General features: G+C 29.0%; 1 protein-coding gene across 3 annotated transcripts in view; it reads left to right on the top strand.

Annotated features, from left to right (window-relative positions):
- Dh31-R (Diuretic hormone 31 Receptor) overlaps positions 1-23,442 on the top strand; it is a 289,250-nt gene that overhangs the window by 112,062 nt on the left and 153,746 nt on the right. For all 3 annotated transcript variants that reach the window (XM_065513351.1, XM_065513352.1, XM_065513353.1), the window contains exon 4: positions 6,778-6,855. The gene's annotated coding sequence lies outside the window, so the exon portion shown is untranslated. The remainder of the gene's footprint in view (positions 1-6,777; positions 6,856-23,442) is intronic.

Genomic DNA, 23,442 nt, shown 5'->3' with positions numbered 1-23,442 from the left:
GAAAAACAAATAATTTGTTAAAAATCGTCAAATAAATCGCCAACTAGTCTGTAAATCGCCAAAAAATCGCCATGTTGCCAATTGGAAATTTTGGTCGCCAAAGGCAATGAATCGCCACGTTTGGCGAGAAATCGCCACATCTGACAGCCCTGATCCCCATCAGTAAGACGCATTGGAACATCTTATGCGGAACTTATTTTTTAACATTTTACCCAAAAATTTCCCTATACTTTTATTTTATGGAACAAACCTTTCTTCGCCACTAAGTATAAGAACATTTAAAGCTTTTCATTTTTTCTATAGAATGAAGTATAAGTAATTTTATGGTGCGAAATATTTGTAGAATACTTTTATAAATAAATAATATTCTAAAAATTATGAATTTGAGGGCAAAACACCAATGTGGTACCGAGCCACAATGCCCCATAATGGGTATATCCAAAATTAAAAATGATGCCAAATTTTTGTTCTAGATTCGATTTGAAAGATTTCTAAATATATAGAATCTACTAGCAGATATCTACAAAAAACATTGCTATAGCCATATGTTATCTCTTATAGTTTACCAGTTATTCGCATTTGAAAATTAAAATTTTAGTTTTTTAAGCTAAAATTCAAAATTTTAACTTATACCAACCACTTCTATAGACATGGTATTAAAATCGGTCAATCCGTTTAGAAGTTACAGATTTATTTCCACTTTTTTTCAGTTCCCCATCTGTGCACTGGGGAACTGAAGATAATTTTCAAAGCAAACACAAACAAATTATTATTATTTAAACTTAATGAAATCCTAATCAGCGGTCCGGAATATTAACATTGAATGGAACCCCGTGCTACGCCGGGTACAAAAAGCTAGTTGTTATATTAAATACACTTAAAGAAATTAAAAATTGTAAACTACAAAAAAATATAGTGTAATTAATTTACGTAATTTCTAAATTTTGTTTTAGTTTTAGTTTTATATGTACATATGAATGTAAATAATATTATCATCTGAAATGGGATTATTCACTAATTTTTCTAAGTGTACGAGCATGTTTGTGTATTTTTTTTTTGCATCTGTTTACTGTTGAATGTAATAGTTGTGGTGTTGGTAACTGTTTACATAAAATATGTACACATATATTGCCAAATTTACAAATAGTTTACACTTTATTTTGTACACTCAAATCCAAAAGTTTTCATATTATTTAAATTAACATTTTTTTTTGTAATTTTCAAAAATCAAATACATTGATTTACTTATATTCTCTGGTCAGGTCACGCTGAAATTTATTTGAATAAAATTTCAATGGAAAAAATGTACCAAAAAGGTGTAAAACCAAAAAATACATTTTATTCAAAATTATTAAGCCAATTTTAATAATTGACATAAAGTCATGAAGTAAAGCGTATATGGCACTGAGTGAGAATCCAAGGGAGAGACTTCTATAGTTACTATATAAATAATTGAAAATAATGAACAGCGAATCATGAATTTAGAAACATACGAGTTAGAATCAGCAAATGGTACTTTTTTTATTTAAACAATTTCGCTAAGAAAGTAGCACGTTAAATGCTAGTACAAGTATACATTGAATCCAAATGATTACATACTGACCACCGCACAGTGGTATGAGAATAAAAAAAATGGAAATAAATCTGTAACTTCTAAACCCTTACGCCGATTTGAATGCGCAAAGAGGTAGTGTAGTCGAATTTAAGTTTTGAATTTGGACCTCATGAGGCCACCAGGAGCGGGACCAGGGGTTCCCAAAGTAAGACACCTCGGGTATGTTCAATTTTTTAAATGATCCTATTTCTTCGTTTGTGTTACGATTTAATCTCCTCGTCGAGCACTACATAAAACCTCGTCGTAGCTATCAATTATCTCTTATAGCTTAGGAGATATTCGCATTTGAAAATTTAATTTTCAACATTTTTACCACCCTACTCCAGTTTTTTGGTGACCGCGGTTCCAAATATTCCCCGATTTTATCCATTTTTCTTTTATAGAATTAACAATAGATCTATATATCAAATAAAGAAAGAAGTGTTTAAAGTGTCCAAAGTTATATTCATTTGAATTTAAAAAATTAAAAAAGGCGATTTTTCGCAATTTTTTTTGGGAAAAAAGTACTTTTATTCTTTTTAAGTTATCTAAAAAATTTCTAAGAGGATGTATAATGAATTTGTACTTTTTGCAAAGCTAACTTTACGCCAAATATTTTAAATGTAAAAAACATTTATAATTTTTGATACCCACGGGATCAGGTCCATTCAAAAAATGCCTATTTTTTATGTAAAATTCAACATTAGGGCAAAAATTCTCAAAGCGCATACTCGATATCAAAATATAGTAACCTATTTTAGATGGCCCAATAAGTTCTTAACTATTTTGTAAAGGGTTCCGATAACCCCGCCCCTGGTATGGATATTGTAGCCAAAAAAACAAAAAAATCCTATTTTTGGGATTTTTCAAGATTTTTTTGGGAATTGCGGGATACTTGATAACAAATTTCAAAATTTGTTTTTATTTTTCCATTTTGAATAGAAAAATCTACATAACTGTGAAAATTTTATTAAAAAATATTCATAAATAAAAATTTTATTTCAATTTGAAAAATTTGTATTTATGCAAAATTCAATAAAAAGCATTTTTTGTCATATTTTTCAAAAAAGTATTCCATGAATTTTTTAATTGTCAAAATATATATAATTTTTTGAAAAGTAGATAAAATCCTCTATCCGTTGATATATAACATGTCTACCTTATGTTTTTTACGTGTCAAATAAATTATGGAAAACTAAACAACTCGCTTCTTTGTGTCAGAAAAGAAAACGCCATTAGTATTAGATGTACCAATGCCTTACATAAATTTATTGACCAACGCATTTTGAATCAGTTCTATACTTTTCCCGGGGGGTCTGAAAATATGATGGGACATAATAATATAAAGGAGTAAAAATAAAGGAGCTTTTTCTTTCAAATTTTTTAATTATTTTTAATATTTTATAATTGATAAACAATGAAAACACAAACAATTCAGTAAAAAACATTAAAGAAACACAAAATATTTATTTAAAATTATGAGATCCTGTATATGGTAAATAAAATCTAAATCAAAGTCAAACTTATTTGTGATGAAATTCAAAACAATTTCTGTTACAGTAAACCACTTTTGTTTTTCGACTATCAATTCAGTTTTTTGTCCTGACTCCTCCATTTTATCTTGTTTGATAATGTCCAACTACAGCCATCAAAAAACAGACGATCATAAAATCTGATCTTCGATTGATCATAAGTTTATATGGTAATATTGGATTCTTGGAAATGTTATCGAAATATAACATTTTTCAGGTCTGCTGTCATATCTTGAACCAAGGATTCGCCAATGTCAACCTCTGTCTGCGTTTTTGCATGTGTATATATCAGTTTTATATAAATAACCAATTTAAACTCGTAACTACACCCAAGCTTATGGGTTTGTCTTTCATATACTGCGGCCCTTAAATTTTACCATATGCTCGTATATAGACTGATCAGTATTTGCGTTTCGTTTTGGAATTATGTATTCTGTTAGTACATATGTCGAACGCTCAAACTGTATTATTAAACACTTCTTAAATATCTTTGGTTATAAAACCTGCCCGTATATGCAATCAAGGTCGGTATAAGCTTTCAAAACGTAATTTTGATTGTCTTTTTTCCTCTGAAGTTTAACTAAAAATTCTTTGGCCGCTTTAGGTTTGGGAACACCTTATGCCATTGTTCGATTTTATCGGTTTTGCAATGTATATAAAGCAGTAATCTACTTTTTGAAACGAAAAAAGCTTTTAATTGTACAATGCATTTGTTCCCAAATTTTTACCTTTGACGACGAATGGGACACATATGTGCCATGATTTTTCTCGTAGAAGGAGTAATAATTTTTAAATTTTGAAAACACTTTAGTCTAGTAATGTCGCCTTTCCGAAATTTTAAAAATTTCCAGCTGAAAATTCTTCTTCGTCAAAGGGATATGATTGTAGTAATTAAGTATATGTTTGTGGCAACCATTTCTATTGTAAAGGGCCAAAACCTGTTGTAACTGGTAAGAATCTGTGGTTATATACATATTAATAAGGGAAACCGATTTTTAACCAACTCATGTTCTGTGTGTAGTCATAATAATGAAATATTTCAACAAAATAGTTCGTATGTGTCACGTTTACCCCCAACGGTATTTATATACAACATTGTTTGTATTTGATGCATCTATCTAACTACGTTGAAGTGTTTGAGTTTTATATCTCTTTCCATATACATTTATCTCAGTTTAGCTTTAAGTTTTCCCTGTATCCTCTTCCTATTTTTCATCCTTGGGTGTTAATACTTTTCTAATGAACTTTGTTGTCTTCGTTTCTTTGCATTTTCTTCAGCTGTTGCTCCTTGGCATTGAAATGAATGACGTTAAGAGGTATTTTATGTTTGTGACAAATTGTCTGTTAAATGTTTCGTTTCAAGATTTATGATGCTTTTTATAATATTTGTCATTTCCCTAGATTTTTCAGAAAGTATTTGCTGGGGTCGTTAATCATACATAATATTATGTTGTGGGAATTTAACGATTATTAGAGATAAAATGTATTAAATAGCTGGTGCTGCTAATGGGAAAACAAGTGATAAAAAAATTGTGTTGCTATTTATGTTATTATTATACCCTACACCACCATAGTGGGGAGGGTATAATGCGTTTGTGCAGATGTTTGTAACGCCCAAAAATATTAGTCTAACACCCACCTTAAAGTATACCGATCGACTTAGAATCACTTTCTGAGTCGATTAAAGGATGTCCGTCCGTCCGTCTGGTTGGCTGGCTGGCTGTCCATGTAAACCTTGTGCGCAGAGTACAGGTCGCAATTTTGAAGATATTTCAATCAAATTTGGTACATAGAACCAAGCCTATTGAAACTGGTCGAAATCGGTCCATTATTTCACCTAGCCCCCATACAAATGTCCTTCCGAAATTGGACTTTATCGGTCAAAAATGTTTCATTTATAAATGTATCTCCACAAATTGCGCTCCAAATAAGATTAATATATATAAAATTCATGTCACCAAATTTTGTTACGATCGGTCCATAATTAGTCATAGCTCCCATATAGACCCGCTTCCGAAAATCACTTTAACGTGCATAAATCGCTTAAAAATGTTGATATACTCACAAAATTCAACAGAGTAAACTTTCATATAGACATAAATCACACGACCTAATTTCATGGTGATCGGTCCATAATTGGCCATAGCCCCCATATAAGGCCCATTTCCGAAAATCACTCAAAAATATAAATTATTGAAATTTTAAAAGAAAAATGTTTTTGCTCTTTTACATAGTGTAGGGTATTATATGGTCGGGCTTGACCGACCATACTTTCTTACTTGTTTTTTCATAGAAAGAAAATAAGATATTATTATAAGGAAATTAGCTTTAAACTTTGTGTTTAGATAGTTAATATTTAGGGATAATTATGTTTTATTAAATGCTTTAAATAATAACAAAATTAAAATTTAAACTCTCACCACTTAGGTTTCTGACAACTGAGTTAGGTATTTGACAGAAGAGTTTCTCATCTATGTCCATTTTCCACAGAAATCTTCCGATTCTACAAAATAACTTTTTTGCTGGTCTAAACATATAAATAACTTCGTTTGAATTGACTCTGATTGTCATAGAATCCGTGCTGCCCTGTGTAATTTACATATTTTAGAAACTTTATGCTAATTACTAAATATTTTCTACAATTTATAATATTCTTTAGCTCATTTACATAAAAAGCAGACATCTATAGTAAAATTTCAATCCCCAATGTCAACATTCATGTATTCCCCAAACACAATAATCATAAAACTATAAACAGCTAACAGCTAACAGATTGTTTGGCAAAATTCTATATAATATTTTAAGTTTTCCATATTTTTTTTCCTTTGCATAAAATATGCCTCATGATTAGTTTGGCTACAAAATAAAAAATTATTGTATTCGCAAACCGCAAAGCTGTTGCTCATTTGTAAAGTTAGAAATTTTATTTCTATTTGTATTTGTCTTTATATTTTTTATTTTCTTTTGTAATAAAAGATAAAATGTAAAAAAAACTGCTTGTACAAGTATCATTTTTATCTCACTGTTTGATTTATTGTAGCCACGCAATTGTTCGAAGTAAATACATGGTGGTGCCATTTGGCACAGTGGTGAACAGAGGAGAAAATTTGTATATTAATATAATGTATTCAATTGAATCGCTTATTATTCAAAATTAATTGCAAAAAGAAAAAACATAAAAAAGTACAAACCTTTGAATGTATAATATTTTCGGCTCTTGTCATGACCTTTGACCTTCTCTAACAGTTAGATATTGTTAGACCAACTGTCATTCATAGTAATTTAAAATGGCTTATAATTTCAAAGTACTATATTTTCCATTTAAATCACCTGACAACCACTGTGTAATATTTCTTTTTCTTGCGACTAAATGACGCGTCATTTTATTTTTACAAGAAAATCCAAACTAAATACTACTCGTATATACATAAATATACAGTTTTTCTAATTTGTTTGAGTTTGAGTATGAATATCAAATGATAGAAAAAGTCATTTGTTGAAATTTAAATGCATGTTGGATATTTTTCGCATTTTAGTTTGATTATTTGTTTGTTTTTATTTGCATTAAAATAATATTCATTGTATAAAAACTGACACCTTATAAAATTTACATGATGTGATAATGCTTTTCATTTCATTTTTAATTTGCAGGTTTTTGTTTTGATTTCAACACGCTGACGCATTACCAGAAGTGAGCAGAATATTAGCAGAGATTATTTTTAAGAAAAGGTATGACGTTTTTTTAATGCTGATAATTTAATATAATTTATGATTCAGGCGTAATTACTTGAAAACGTACTCCAGCCTATTGCTGGAAGACATAAATATATAATTTTGAATTACTCAGTTTCCAATTTTATTCTAGAAGTTTCGTATTGTATTTCTGAAATTTACAATTGTATTTCAGAAGTTTCTATTTATATTTCAGAAAATTACAATTGAATTTCTGAATTTTCTGGTTGTATTTCATTTCAAAAACTTTCAATTATCACAATAAGAATTTTTAATGGAATTCAAGTTGAAAGCAAGTGTAATTTAAGCCTAGAATTATAGTCAAGCAATTGAATTACAGTTGTATTACACATTATTTCAATAGCATTCTCCAGTAAATAGGAAATATAAATTCAAGCCAATTTTTTTGTAGGTAATTGTTTTTTGTTTGAAAATTAATTACTTTTTCAAATATTTTTCAAGTACAATTGCAATCAAGTCAGATTCCAACAAAATCTTCAAGTGCTACAGCTGACAATTCTGAAATACAAATGAAAATTTCTGAAATATAATTTCGAAAAAAACAATAAGAAAATTTTTAAGTATAATTTAAAAATGCTGAAGTACAAATGAAAGTTTCTGAAATACAAATACAACATTCTGAAATATAATTAGATATTTTTGAAATATTATAAAAAAAATTGTAATAAATAAAAAAGCTTCTGAAATATATGTAATTAAAAACTTCTGTGGTAATATTCGATCTGATAGCACTGTGTCTCGTTAATAATTATTATAAGAGAAAACATTTCCAATTTCTTGGACTTGATTCGATTTGTGTGCACTATTTTTCTTAACATAACTGTTTTTGCACCATTCATAGGACGATATGTGTATTTGTAAGTATATTAGTTTGTCATTTCATTTGTAATTTCTACAGTATTTACTTGTATCTCAAAAAATATCTTTGAACCTTTAAATTCAGGTAAGTTAATTTAAAAATAACGTATGTCGCAAGGTGTGGTAAAATTATAATATTTTGTTTAATAAATGTTCCACTTCTAATTGCCAAGTCCCAAAGAACTGTCAGGTGCTACGTTATCCTACTCTGAATAATTTGATATATTTTAATGCTATATTTTAGGACTACAAAAACAGTAATCACATATCCACGTTAGTGAGATATACGCATTTTGAAATATAAATTTTAAAAATTTGACATGACTTGGTCCGTTTTTTTAGAATATTAAATCTAATTTTTGACAGATTTCATTTAATTTTTTTATAACATTTTATAAGGGTATACATTAGAGTTAATTTCAAAAATTTGATTTGCGGGTATCATAATTTTTCTGAAGGTTTTTGCTCAAATAAAAATAATGGCGTCCTTTTTTTGGAAAATTTTCACTCCTTGTGGTGGTTCAACGCACCTGAAACCGCGCATTTTGAGCATATTTTTCTGTAGAGCAAAAACGGTTGAATATATTGCAAATCTGATTTCACCAGTCGATTCTGAATCAAAAATTGATATAATTGATGTTTTTTGAATCCTTAAAAATAGTTTCAAAAACCCACAACAGGGGCATACACAAGTAAATACGGATATACTTTAAGTAAAAATTGCCTTTTATTTTATTATTTCGAAAAATATGTTAATTTTGTTTTCTAAATTTCCAGTACAAGTGTCTGAGACAAGTTAATGGTCCGGGGAATTTTTAATAACTTTAAAATTTTTTAACCATTTTTTGTCATTTATATCTCGTCACGTACACATTTCGATTCCTTTTCATTCAATTGCAAAAGTAATTATTTAGTAGCCAAATTATTACAAAAACTGAAAAATTTGCATTTTTTACGAATTTTAGCTATAATACAGTTTGTGGGCCATTTTACCCAAAGGAGATATAGGGCTATGCACGTTTCTTTACTTTAATTTTCATTAATATAAATAAATCTACATATTTCAGTGACATAATGTAGAAAGTTAAGGAGTTTCACAAATTTATTTCATATAAATAGTAAAATTTTGCTTATATCTGTCTTTTGACCTCGATGGCTCAAATTTTCAGTTATTAACTTTTCGACCTAGTGTTGCAATATTCCATCCGACAGTCTTTGAAACATAAAAAAAATCGGCTGTCACCCTAATATACATATCTTCTGAATCTTTCTAGATAGCAGATTTTTTTTATCTATAAGTCTACTAGACAAAATTGATATGAAATGAAGGACATTTCAAAGACTTTTCAAAACTTTTTCATCAATAGCATAAATCCCACAACCCATAAATTTCTTTTTTTTTTCAATCTTTATCTTAAAGTATCTTTTAAAATGTGAAATGTTTCTAAGATTCTGCATTGCCAAATATAGCACTCAGTCCGAGTATAGCACCAAAAAGATGGGGGTATATTGAATTTGTCATTCCGTAACACGTCGAAATATTGGAAGATCCAAAAATATATATATTCTTGGTTCTGGTAAAACTGTAAGACTATCTAGCTATGTCCGTCCGTCTGTTGATGGCCTCGGAGGAAGAAATAAGGAGTTCGAAATTTTTCGCGAATATTATTTATTGATCAGAAACGAATGGTATTTAAAATGGGCGAAATCAATCAAGTAGAACCAATTGTAGGACCAACTCCAAAAATTTTGATTTTTTTTTTAAATATTTAGCTATTTTCTTTAAATATATTGAAGATAGTACCATGAAGTTTTTCACACATTATTCCCATAATAAAAGGACAAACCGTGTTGAAAATATTAAGAGTTGGTCCATGAATTCTCATAGACCTCATACAAATTTCTTCCCGAATTATGCCTCTGTCGTACATGAATGTCCAGAGAATAGCAGTATCCATAAAAAATACAGCAAAACTAAGTTCCATGTTTTTGTTTGGATCGGTTCACATTTTACCATAGCCCCCATATAAAATCTGAAAATAAATTAAATATGCATAAATCTCTTTTAAATATCATTATCAGGTTAAAATTCGACATAAATATGTCTGATATATATAAAAATCGCCGTACAGATTAATACTACAGGGTTTTGTGATTAACGATAATTATACACATCTAATACATCAACCTATACCAAAAATATGGGGGTATATCGAATTGTTGGTCGTAAACCCACAAAAGTATGTATATTCTGGGTACTTATAAAATTCGAAGACGATATGTTTAGATATATTCGTCTGTTTGCTGATGGCACCATACGGCCTATAAGGAAGGACCCGGTTTTTAAAATTAAAACCACCACCCCTTATTAGAGGTAAAATTTTAAATTCGATCTGAAGAAACCACTATATACCGATTTGGATGATTCTTTCAACACGTAAAGTATTCTGATGAATGTGGACCTATATGTGGAAACTTTTAAAAATTAATTTTTGTTTATAAATTTTGGGTTAAAAATCCACATTCTACATATATTGTAAATATAATGGTAAAGGGTATACAAATACTATTTTGCTAAAAATGGGCAACATTGTTATTTAGAAAAGAAAACATCTTAAGATGAAGGGTATATAAGATCCAACACAAATTCAGTATAGGCATTTTTACTTGTTTAAAATGAATGGGATTTGTTTTTGTTTATATTTTTCTTAGAACTCGAATAACAACAAAAGCAAGCAAAAAAAAAATAATAACAAAGTGCAAAAAAAAACTACACTAAAATAACAACAATTCAACTACACAACTAATTACAACAGTAGGTCACTGATAAGACACAAGACGACATTACTTCAAGAGTAAATTAATCCCCTGTAACAGTGTCTTTCGCACATTAGCTCATTATTTATGAAATGAATTGCAATTGTTATTCAGCTTTGTAGTCTTATAATTATTATCATGTTCAATTAGACGCATTTAGATACGAAGTTTTGTAGACATAAAGAGTTTACTATTTATAGTCCTCATGCCAAGGGATTAACTGTTCAAACTTGTGTTGAAAAAACAGAAAGATATGGTTATGAAAGTTCACAGATACAAGAAAATTAAACAAAATAGTAAAATAATGATAAAATTCTTGTATGAAAAAAAGATTTCTAATGAATATGGTTTCTTTAAATTAACTGGAATTTTCCAAATTAGTTGTGTCCACAAATTTTTCATTGAAATTGAGAAAATTCAAAATGAAATTGAGAATTTCCATTTTAAGTTGAGAAAATTTCAAATGAAAATGAGAATTTCTATTTTAAATTGAGAAAATTCTAAATGATATTGAGAATATGAATTTTATATTGAGAAAATTGCAAATGAAATTGAGAATTTCAATATGCCTGAGAAAATTCTAAATGAAATTGAGAAAATGAATTTGAATGGATTTAAAAGATAATTGAGTGGTATGCTTAAGCAACATGACCCGTGGCTTATTCCCCATCGTCACATTTTCCTAAAAAATATAACTTCAGTTAGGTCAAATTGTAGAGGGGAAATATGTAATGAATCTATAGTCTAGATGAAATTTACGATTAAAATTTGCCAGTAATAGAAAATATAAAACTGGGTGAACTACACATTTTTCATTGAAATTGAGAAAATTCCAAATGAAATTGAGAATTTCCATTTTAAATTGAGAAAATTTCAATTGAAATTGAGAATTTCCATTTGAAATTGAGAAAATTCCAATTGAAATTGAGAATTTCAATATGAAATGAGAAAATTAAATTGAGAATTGCCATTTGAAATTGAGAAAATTCTAAATGATATTGAGAATATGAACCATAGAGAAACATAAAGCGGAAACTAGAAAAAAACTCAAACAAAAAAATTACTCAAAATTATCACACATACGAGTGTTGTTTTTGTTTTCACATAGTTTTTTCTACTAATACATTCTCACCACTTAGGTTTCTGACAACTGAGTTAGGTCTTTGACAGCAGAGTTTCCGCTCTATGTCTATTCTCTATGATATGAACATTGAGAAACATAGAGCGGAAACTAAAAAAAACTCAAACAAAAATATTACTCAAATTAATCACACATACGAGTGTTATTTTTGTTTTCACATAGTATTTCTACTAATACATTCTCACCACTTATGTTTCTGACAACTGAGTTAGGTCTTTGAGAGCAGAGTTTCCGCTCTATGTCTATTCTCTATGAATATGAATTTTAAATTGAGAAAATTCCAAATGAAATTGAGAATTTCAACATGAAATGGAGAAAATTCCAAATGAAATTGAGAAATTACAAGTTAACATTTTATTTGAACGAATTTGAAAGATAATTTTAAGCAGAAATTTATAACCGGTTATGGCCAATAAGGCTAGGTTGTTGAAAATAAATAAATAAAAAAAATAATTGAGGGGTATGCTAAAGCAACATGACCCGTTGCTTATTCCCCGTCGTCACATTTTCCTCGAAAAATGTAACTTCAATTAGGTCAAATTGTATAGGGGAAATATGAAATAAATGTATAATCTAGATGAAATTTATTACTAAAATTTGCCAAAAAAATATAAAACTGGATGAACTAGATAAATGTTTTTATACATCCACAAATATCGTTACAACTTAGTATTAAATTGATGATGGGTATGTAAGATTCGGCATAACAGAGTATAACGTCTACATACTGTTTAAAATTCAAACACTAGTTAAATAGCTTAAAAAGGCCCAGTTTAAGGTTTTGTCATATTTATTCTTTGCTGCATACAAATTAGAAATAATAGGTAGCTAAAGCAGTTTCTGCGTTGTATGCAGATTTAATTTAATCTGTATTCAAATATTCCTACTGTATGTGCGCTGAATGCATAATTTATATGAATTATCTAATATTTGTCATCTGCAAGTTTCTGCCAAAAATTGTGGACAAAGAATACATACATGCAAGTAGAAGAAAATGGACGCAATTTATAAAGGATAAAACTTAAAAACTGTGAACGTGTGCTTGGTGGACTATATTCCACTACAACGTAGTAGTTCAGTGAAGCATCTGATAAAATTTAAATTTCATTGTTGACAAAAAAGTTCCACAACTTTGGCATTTTACAATCAATTTAAGTGCTGATGAAAAATTGTAAAAAATACATTATTGAAACAATTACTCGCCACCAAAACTTGCATGAATGCGTTTAGGGGGAAGAGTAGAGAGAAATGTTTGTAAATATAAATTGATCCTTACTATGTGTTCGTATTAACGAACATTGATCGATGTATCTATAACTTTTTTAACTCAACCAATTTTCATAACTTTTGACAGCATATGTTTTTTAACAACAAACAATATTTGTGCCAATATTTAAAGCCATGACATTAAAATTTCGTAACGGGGCAGATTGGATTAAAATAAAAGGAAATAAATCTGTGAATAAATTCACATGGCTATACAGGAGTCATAGTTGAGTTTAAGTTTTAAATTTTCTCCACACACACTGCCCTAAAGTGAGGCATATTAACTACTTTAAGTACTTGAAATAAAAATTTTCCAAAATTAAATGTTGATTCATTTTAATATTGTTACGTTTTAACCTTTTCAAAACGCTGGTTTATTTCCTTTAAATAAACCGGATACTTTTGTTTGCAAATAAAAGCCGTTTAGTAGTTTGAAAATGGTAACAACTCTTTATTTATTCAAATTTACAACAACTTCAGAATTAAATAGTCACTCAATGTTTTTTATACACGTTTTTAAATTCAATGAAATACAAACACAATTTATAATGTACACGAATTTACTTGAAAAACACAACACACTTTAAGGCACTCAGTTGATGTTTATTCGAAAAGCGTCTCTGATAAACTGACTAACGACTGCAACCTCTGCCACTATTTATAACACTGCATTACCATCTAGAAAGCTATATTTCTACAATGTTCTATAACTGAATATTCGAATTCGAATATACGGTCGCAGCAAACAGCTATGTAGGGTGTTTTACAAATCCAGACCGCTTTTCCACATAACAAGGGGAGGAAACCATTTCGCATGTCCAATGAAGGTAATACAAAATAATCCTTATTAAGATAAGCGGAATTTCAATATATATCGTATATATAGTTTTGATAACCTTATTTTTATTCCCAACACCAGCTAGATGGGGCGTTATATTGATTTTGTCATTCCGTATGATATGTCACTGTACCGCTTATAACCACAATCACTCAACAACTGTAACGATAAATCTAAAAGGCGGAAACTTAAGGATATCAATGATGTGAAAATATCCAAGAAACTTTGCTATATTAATTTCAACTCAAGTTTGAGAACAAACCGGATTCTTAAAAGTATGTATTTCAATGCACAGTGGGGCAGAATCAAAATTTTTTTGGAAATAAATCTGTGTTATTTATCTCTTATAGTTATAGGCATTTCAAATTTGAAATTTTAAAATTTGGCCACACCTTAGTCTACTTTTTTAAAAATATTAGGCGTACTTTTGAACCGAATGGAATAGATTTTTTTGTTAGTTATACAACTTAATTGCTAATAATCTACAAAAGATTTCACAGCAATATCAATTATGGATCCAAAAATAAACGATTTTCAATTTAGATATTCAAAAAATAGTTTATTTATTTTTGCTGTTTTTTGGGCGAAAAGGAGACTTAATTCTTATTATACCCTACACCACCATAGTGGGGAGGTTTTAATGCGTTTGTGCAGATGTAGTGTAACGCCCAAATTATACTCTCTTAAAGTATACCGATCGACTTAGAATCACTTTCTGAGTCGATCAAACGATGTCCGTCAGTCTGGCTGGCTGGTCCATGTAAACCTTGTGCACAGAGTACAGGTCGCAATTTTGAAGATATTTCGATAAAAATGACCAAGCCTATTGAAACTGCCTGAAATCGGTCCATTATTTCACCTAGCCATCATACAAATGTCCTTCCGAAATTGGACTTTATGGACTATAAATGTTTAATTAATATATGTATCTCCACAAATTCCGCTCCAAATAAGTTTTATATATACAAAATTCATGTCACCAAATTTTGTTACGATCGGTCCATAATTAGTCACAGCTTCCATATAGGCCCGCTTCCGAAAATCACTTTAACGTGCATAAATCGCTTAAAAATGTTGGTATACACACAAAATTCAACATAGTTAACTTTCATATAGACATATCACACGACCTAATTGCATGGTGATCGGTCCATAATTGATCATAGCTCCCATATAAGGCCCACTTCCGAAAATCACTCAAAAATTAAAATTATTGAAATTTTAAAAGAAAAATGTTTTTGCTCTTTTACTTAGTGTAGGGTATTATATGGTCGGCTTTTACCGACCATACTTTCTTACTTGTTTTTATTAAAAAAAAACTTTCTTTAAGAACATATAACAATTTTATATTTTTCTGTAAGGTATCTTTACGGAGAACATTTTGGTATAAGAAACATGTCACATTTTTCGAATATGTCACCCATACGCCTTCGGAATGTGATCTATTTTTTGTCAAAATTTTAACTTTGGAATCCCCAAGCTGGGATCAAAAAACAGAAAGCAACTTTAGATACCTTGATGTATTCCTTATTTATTCCCAAAGTATTTTCCCAGCCCAGAAGGAAATGTGGACCCTATGGATAAAATTGTAAAAAAAAAAATTTTTGCGATTTTCGCTCCAATTTTTAGAAATTGCGGGATTGCCTTTGACCTTAATATTTTATTCAACAACAAGTCATTGGATCTGACTTAGTCACATTAAGAAAATTTATATAAATTTGTTGCTTTGAAAAAGTGCAATATTTTTGAAACTAATTGAGATATTGACTTGAAATTTTTTTTGTAAGACCATAATTTAACTTATCTAAACAAAAAAAAATAGCTCGGAATAAATCTATATCAAATTTGTATACAAATTTTAGTTTTAGGATTCAATAAATATGTAATATGTAATAGAATCTTTATTTATTAACAAAACTCAATGGCATTTTTTTTTTAATTTCTCATTCTAAATAACAAAGTGTGAAAAGGTCAAAGGCAATCCCGAAATTCCTAAAAATTGGAGCGAAAATCCCAAAAGTGGTAGGTATAGTGTAATTGATCAGCCTATGAAATGATGTTTTATGTGCCTACTTATGGGTTTGCAAAGTTGAAATTTGTGGAATGAGTAATTTTATGGAAAGTAAAATAAAATATTTTTTTTAAAAAATTTATTTTTCAATTTTTGTAAAAAATTCCAGAAAAGATTTAAATTGTTTTTAATGGACTTTTTTGCATTAGGTAAAGGAATAATCAAATAACTTTTTTTGAATTTTTTATTTTCCATCAAAGTTGAGAAATATTGAAGAAATGGATACAAAGTATACAATTTTCCTTTACTTTTTTCTTAATTAATAACAGTAATTTACAATCCTTTCTATAATTATTTTCATTTGTCTCCCTCACGACACTACAACAGTAGTCTTCTAGCGTATTCTAATCCTAAAAAACTTGATAATTCACCTCCATGTTCGTCACTCATGTGTCCGAGGTTTTCCGGGAAAAAATCCACATGAGTATTTAAAAATTTAATTTGTGGGACATATTAACACCCATCAGTTCTAAATTATGTAATAAATTCGCTACAATATCTCTGTAATTTTGACTTTTCTTATTCCCCAAAAATTCTTGAACAACAATTTTAAAAGAATTCCATGTTGCTTTTTCAACATCGTTTAATAGACACTCAAATTTGGTATCACCCAAAATTTTTCTTATTTGAGGACCCACAAATATCCCTTCTTTTAATTTAGCCTCAGAAAGACTCGGGAACACGCTGCATAAATATTGAAATGATGGTTTTGTCTTATCTAAAGCTTTTACGAAATTTTTTAATGTAAATAAGCATTTTGCAGTGTTTGTGTTGTAGGAAAACCTCGATTTTTCCGCAAATAAAACAAAAATGGTCTGGGTTTATTTTACACTTTCTAGAAGACATTTTAAAATAGTTTTTACTTTAGAGTTTTGTACTTAATAGCGATTTATTAATGTTTATCTACAGGAAAGATGTGCTTTTAAACAGTATTTATTTTTTTCCCGTTAATTTTTTTTGGAAAAAATACAACTCCGAAAATATCTAGTAGCTTCGCCTTAGTGTTGAGTACCCAAAAACGATGTAAATACTTAATTACCACAATTCGGTACACTACAGTATGCATTAGTAGCGCTCAGGGCAGGTGAAAAATAAAAACCCATATATCTCAAAATTATAACGTATAGGTGGGAAACAAAAATTGGTCAATTAACTAGCGTCCTTAGCTCTTCTCAAAAATATAAGTTTTATTCCATGAGCAAACAGAAATGTTTGATTTGTTAACTAGTGTAATTAATAGAATTAAAAATAGTGACGATCCGTTACCTATTTTTCGAGATATTGTATCTGAAAGCGAATCAAATTACATAAATATAGTATTTTTTTTGGAAAACTGAAAATCTGTGAACTTTTTTAGGGGCACATGCAATTTTTGATTTTTGCAACCTCACTTGTTCTACGGGCGCCACTGTGCTACGTAAATTAAGGGATTAATGTTTACATAAATCATACTATTACAGATCCATAACACTACTCAACAGTCAAAATGGACTTGTCGTGTAAAAACATATTTTTTATAAAATTTTGGCATGCGGAAATTAACCACTTCTAGTAATATATGGGCAATTCCATGTCATCGTACGACATTTGTACACCTATGGAGTGGAATAGATTTTGAAAAAATAAGAGTATCTTAAAAATAATTTGGTCTTTACGTTCCATTCAGAGGGTACTATATTTTAAAAAAATAATAAGTTAATGGTGGGTCTCAGCCGAATATAATACTTTTAGTTGTTTATTTGTTATTTACCTTAAAACTTTTAGGCGACTTTTCATGCTGACTATATTAAGTATTATATCATAATTTTACATCTGAATCATATTTCTATAATTCTTATTCATAGCATTTAAATAATGTACTAATTTATAATATTCTCCACTACAAGCTTAAATATTTCAGTTGTTTAAGTAGTTTGTATACAAGTTTTATCACGAATAAAGAGGTCAGCTGATGAGCTTAATTTATTTTAGAAAAAATGTCAGTTAGGTCATTTTATTATCTAAGCAACACTCTGCACATATGCAATAATTCGCAAAAGCGGAGCACTTTACGTCCATTTTATGTATATTTATAGATGCCTTGACCAATATAAACATAAATTCTTCTTAAGTGCTTCTGCATTACATTTTCATATTGGGATTTAGTTGGCATCATCAAGTTCACAAAGTACAGCAACAGACCAGGGGACTTTACAAAACATAAACAAAATTCTCTTACAATCTAAATATTTTTAAAATTTTTTTTTTTATATTTTTCTACTTTATTTTCAAATGTATGTATTTCTTATTTCCCTCATGCCAAAATGCCATCCGCATATTTACAAGGAACCATGTCGTTGTTTATGTTCACGCTTCTTGAACGAATATTACATGGAACAGCTGGGCTTCTGCCAGTCTTATCGATGGCTTAAGTGATGCATCAAATGTTTAGTTTTTTATTTTTTGTTCGTTTGTTTCTTAAATTTGCATCACACGTTCTTTCTTGCATTTTGGTGGCAAGATGATGCTGTTGCTGTTTAGCATACACATGCAACATGTACAACATGAGCAACTCCAGAAAGACCTGCTTCTTTGGAAGTAATTTACTATTTATTTATTTTTTACATTCTTTCGACTGCCAATGATGTTTTCCAATATGTGTTCATTGGTACGCATGTGTGTATTTGTCAGAATGTTGCATCATGATAGTGGTGTTGCTTTTTTCTGCTTCTAAGCATTCAATTTATGAATAATGACTTACAAGAGATTTACTTGAATTTTCATTAATTTAATTTTAATGACATCAATCTTTGTATTAAGAACAAGATGTTCAACAGATTAAAAAACTTGTTAATACAATTATTTAAGATAATGAAAAATCACATAGATAATAGATATTTAATGATGTGCGAGTATCATGTGGCATGGAAATGTTTAACAAAAAATAGTATGGTAATAAGTGAGTAACTGGTTTGGTGGCGAATAAATTGAAATACATAAGTATTAATTTTAAGTAGAGTGTTGGAATTTATGGTTGAGCTAAACATTTAATAAACAATGAATAATTATTTGTTCATTAACTCGATCGTGCAGTATAGCATGACATAGTTTTAGGATACTATTTTATGATTGGTCGAAGATCCTCAAAAATATATATACATATATGATGGGTTCATATATATATTCAATTTTTATCAACGACGCACAGTGGCGCCCATAGAACAAGTGAGGTTGCAAAAATCAAAAATTGAAGATATAGCCCAAAGTTGACTGATTTTCAGTTTTCAAAAAAACAGACCTTTTTTAGAGCTGTGACCAATTATCGGCCAATCTGCGTAAAATTTGGTACTGTGATTTCTGTGTATATGAGTATTATTTGTCGAATTTTAGCATGATAAAGGTATTTATAATAGATTTATGAGTACTTAACTGATTTTCGGAAGTGGAACTTATATGGGAGCTATGGTCAAATATGGATCGATATTCACAAAAACCTGTAGTATGATTTCTAAATATAAATTACGGATCTGTGTAAAATTTTGTTTTGATATTGATATTTTTTAGATATTTATATAGGTTAATGTGTTTTTCGGAAGTGGTCCTTATATGGGAGCTATAGCCAATTATGGGGCGAATTTTCATAGGATTTTGGTATGTATGGGGACTATTTATGACGAATTTCAAGTTAATATCGATATTTATAAGACATTTATGCTTATTTAAGTGATTTTCGGAAGTGAACCACAAAAAATTTGGTGTTGTGATTTTTTTAAGCACGATACTTATTTTTCCTGAATTTTGTGTGGATACTGCAACCATATTTCGGGTAGAAATTTGTATGGGGGCTAGGAGAAATCATGGACCGATTCTTATAATTTTTACCAAAGTTTGTCCTCTTAACATAGAAATAACGTGTGTAAAATTTTATGGTATTATCTGCAATATATTTGCACAAATAACAAAAACTATTTTAAAATTATCAAGTTTTTTTAGGTTGTCTCACATTTTGGTTCATAACTCTGGTTCCACTGAACCGATTTGGCTGATTTTCAATACCAAACTGCTTAGGAGAACAATAAACATTCTTTTTGCAAGTCTACCAATTTTGTTTGTCTATTTTAGACGTGAGCGTGTTTTACACAGACAGACAGACGGACATGGCTCAATCGACTTAGAATTTCATAAGGGTCAATAATATATATACTTTGTTGGGTCTCAGATGAATATTTCTCAATGTTACACACGGAATGATAAACTTATACATATATACCCTCATTCACCACTTATGGTGGTGGAGGGTATAAAAACTATCAATTCCTATATTTGCCATATTTTCAAAATAAGTTCTTTGATTGCAAAAATTTCCAGCTGCCCGTTCTTGCCCCATTTTTTGCTGTAGGTAAAATTTTTTAAAAAGACATGCTTCCAAAAATGACATATGACCGTGAAAAAACCAACCAAAAAAATAGTTTAAAAAAAAAATTTTTTTTAACCTTTTCTGGAACAATTTTAAATCATAAAAGCCTTAACATAAAAAATGAAAAAATTTTAAAAAATATTTTATTTTACTTCCCATAAAATGGCGTAGAATCATTTTCAAACACTCATTTGAGGAGCCGCAGAACAAAAGGTACTTTTTCGCACATTTCAAATTTTTGGGAAAATGAGTTTTATTTATTTCGTCCCCTTAAAAAACTGAATGAACCTGGAAATGGTAACAAGTTTCTTACTTATCAATAGATACATCTAACTGCCCTAAGTCACATTAAATGTTAAGGATGTTCGATATAAAAGCATTTTAATATCGGAAAAGGAAACTTTGGTTAAAAAATAAAGAAAAAAAGTACGTTTTGTTAAAAACAGAAAAATGAATGTTTTTAATCCTGATCTAATATATAAAAAAATTACACATTGAAATTAAATAAATTTTTTTTCGTTTTATACTAGTGTTGTACGTTTTGTTAAGCACAAATTTTTTTAGAACCCATTTACTTAGTACAAAACTTAAACAAATTTATCTGACTTGATTGTTTCTGGAAGATTTCAACCCAAATATTATAAAAATACCAAAAAAAAACAATTTTTTTTAAAAGATGCGAAAAAGTACCTTTTGTTCTGCGGCTCCTCATTTCGTAGGCTGATCAATTGCACTCTGCTACAAAATGACACTTTTTGTCAGAACTTGAAAAGCGACCTAATGGAGGTTGTAGGCCTAGGTGAGGACATACTAAAACCGTTTTCAAAGATTTTGAAACACCCTCAAAATTTTGAGTTATTTTGAAAAAACTGTTTTTAGACCGATTTCAAAATTTTAAACAATTATGGATAGGTAAAGAATTAAGCTTTCATAAAATGTATGCAAGGAATCTATATTCTAAGAAATTGTGTAAGTTTTTATAAATAGTTTCGCTTTCTTTTTTATTTTTTTCGTAATTTTTCAAATTCAACAACAGTTATTTTAATTTTTTTCTATTTTTCGAAAAAAGTTCGTTAAAATTTACCTTGTAAATTGAAAATTGTACAAATGTTTTTTTTTGTATAGTTTTTTTTTTTTTTTTATAATATATGGGCTGGGAGAGTAAATACTAAAAAAGGTGTTAATGAAAAGTTGAATAACTTTTACAATTTTGATCCAATTTGAATAATTAAAACCATGTTTTGTTAAGAATTGGATTTTCTTTATATATTAGTATAAATTTTTATAATCTTCCATATCAAAATAAGCAATGAAAAAGTTGATAAATTTTGTTTTTCTTTTAGATATTTTTAAAAAAAACAATACTTATGACTTACGGATGTATCAAAAAATGCACGTCATTTTAAAGCGTAATCAGTTTTCTTTCCAAACCCGTTAACAAATTTAAAGTCGGACAAAAACTGACTGAGTTACAGATCGATAAGTTGACGAACATCACTGAAAACGGGTTTTTCAGAATAACTTCTGAATTTGAGGGTCTTTCTGAAAATTTTAGACACAATTTGTAATATACTTAGCAAGCCCTATAACCCACGCTGGGTCATTTTCCAAGTTTTTTTCTTAGCTCATTTGGTTCAAAAGTTATGATTTTTGCAACGAAAAAACACAAATGGCGCCACTGTGCGACAATTTTTACATTAAATTGGAAATATCGACACCTTATTTTTCCTCCATACAAACGGGGCCCTCCTACTATACATAAGTCGCTATAGTAAATGTCTACCTTTAACGAATCCATACGATAGAACGATAGGACTCTAATAACTCCTCACATTTAAAGCTAAAATTACAAAACATTCCACTAACTAAACAGTAAACAGCAGATGATTTAATCTATTAAATCGCTGTAACAGTGTTTTAATTTTACAAATTTAATTAAATGATTTCAACATTTTAACCACAAATGTTTAGACAATCTAATTAACGCAAATTAAACACTAATTTAAGGGACTTAACAGGAAACGTGCCACAATATCTAAACACAAAGTTGTGACATCAATTTTCACTTATTTCAATTGATATTTATGTAACATTTTAAAACAATGAAATGATATTCTTATTCAAACTTAATTTCAAACAAATTCTAGGAATAACTAATGTAACCATGACTTTTAAAACAAAACATTGCCATAAATTGTTTAAGTTATTAAAGTGGTTTTTGTTTAAAGAAACAAAAGATTGATTTCAAGAGTTCGATTGATGCCATCTTAAGTATGATACCGATATAAAATATACATTAGCGTGGCTCGTTACAAATAACAAGTATTGATAAGTTTTTGAATAAACCTCACTCAGCAATTTTAATTTATTGAAACAAAAAATGAGAATGAGAAATCATTATCCGAATTTGCCCTGTTAATATAGGAATGGCGATTGCAAAATTTCATAGTATTATCTGCAATAAATTATAATAAAAAAAAATAAAAAACAAGTAAAGGGAACTATATTCGCCTGTACCGAATCTTTTATACCCTTCACCAAATTATACTTTAAAATACAAATTTTAAATATTTTTAGGTAACAAAATTTAAAAAATTCGGATTATAAAATATTTTTCACGATTTTTACTCATTTGTCACTCATGGTGTAGGGTATAAATATGAGAAAAATACCAAATTTTTGTTAAGGTTGTCACACATTTTTGTTATAGCTGAGTGGTATAGAAAAAAAGAGGGAAATAAATCTGTAACTTCTAAATCCTTAGTCCAAATTGAATAAAATTTGCTGTTGTTGTCGAGATTAAGTTTTGAATTTTGACCTCATGGGCTCTATTTACAACTTTTGTGTCTTTGGTCACCCCCAATGAAACTTTCCGTCAAAAATTTTAATCCTTAAATGTTCTTTTTGAAAGTACTTTTTTGATTTTCTGGAAAAAAGGTTCAAATTGACCCCTAAAGAGAGGAGCTAGAGGGTTAAGATCTTCAACGAAAATGACCCCCATAAAATTCCACAATATAACTCTGACAATAAGAATTCTCTCAGATATTAACTTACAATATTTTTTTCAGTTAATATAATGCTACCTTCGATTAAAAAATTAAAACTTTAACCCACTGTAAAAAAAAAAAATTAAAACCAGCTGGATTATAAGTTTATTTTACAAAAATGATCTACTA

This window comes from Calliphora vicina, chromosome 5 (genome assembly GCF_958450345.1).
Source record: "Calliphora vicina chromosome 5, idCalVici1.1, whole genome shotgun sequence".
Classification (NCBI taxonomy): Eukaryota; Metazoa; Arthropoda; class Insecta; order Diptera; family Calliphoridae; genus Calliphora; species Calliphora vicina.
The sequence above is the reverse complement of the archived record's forward strand: the minus strand, read 5'-3'. Positions and strand labels throughout refer to the sequence as shown.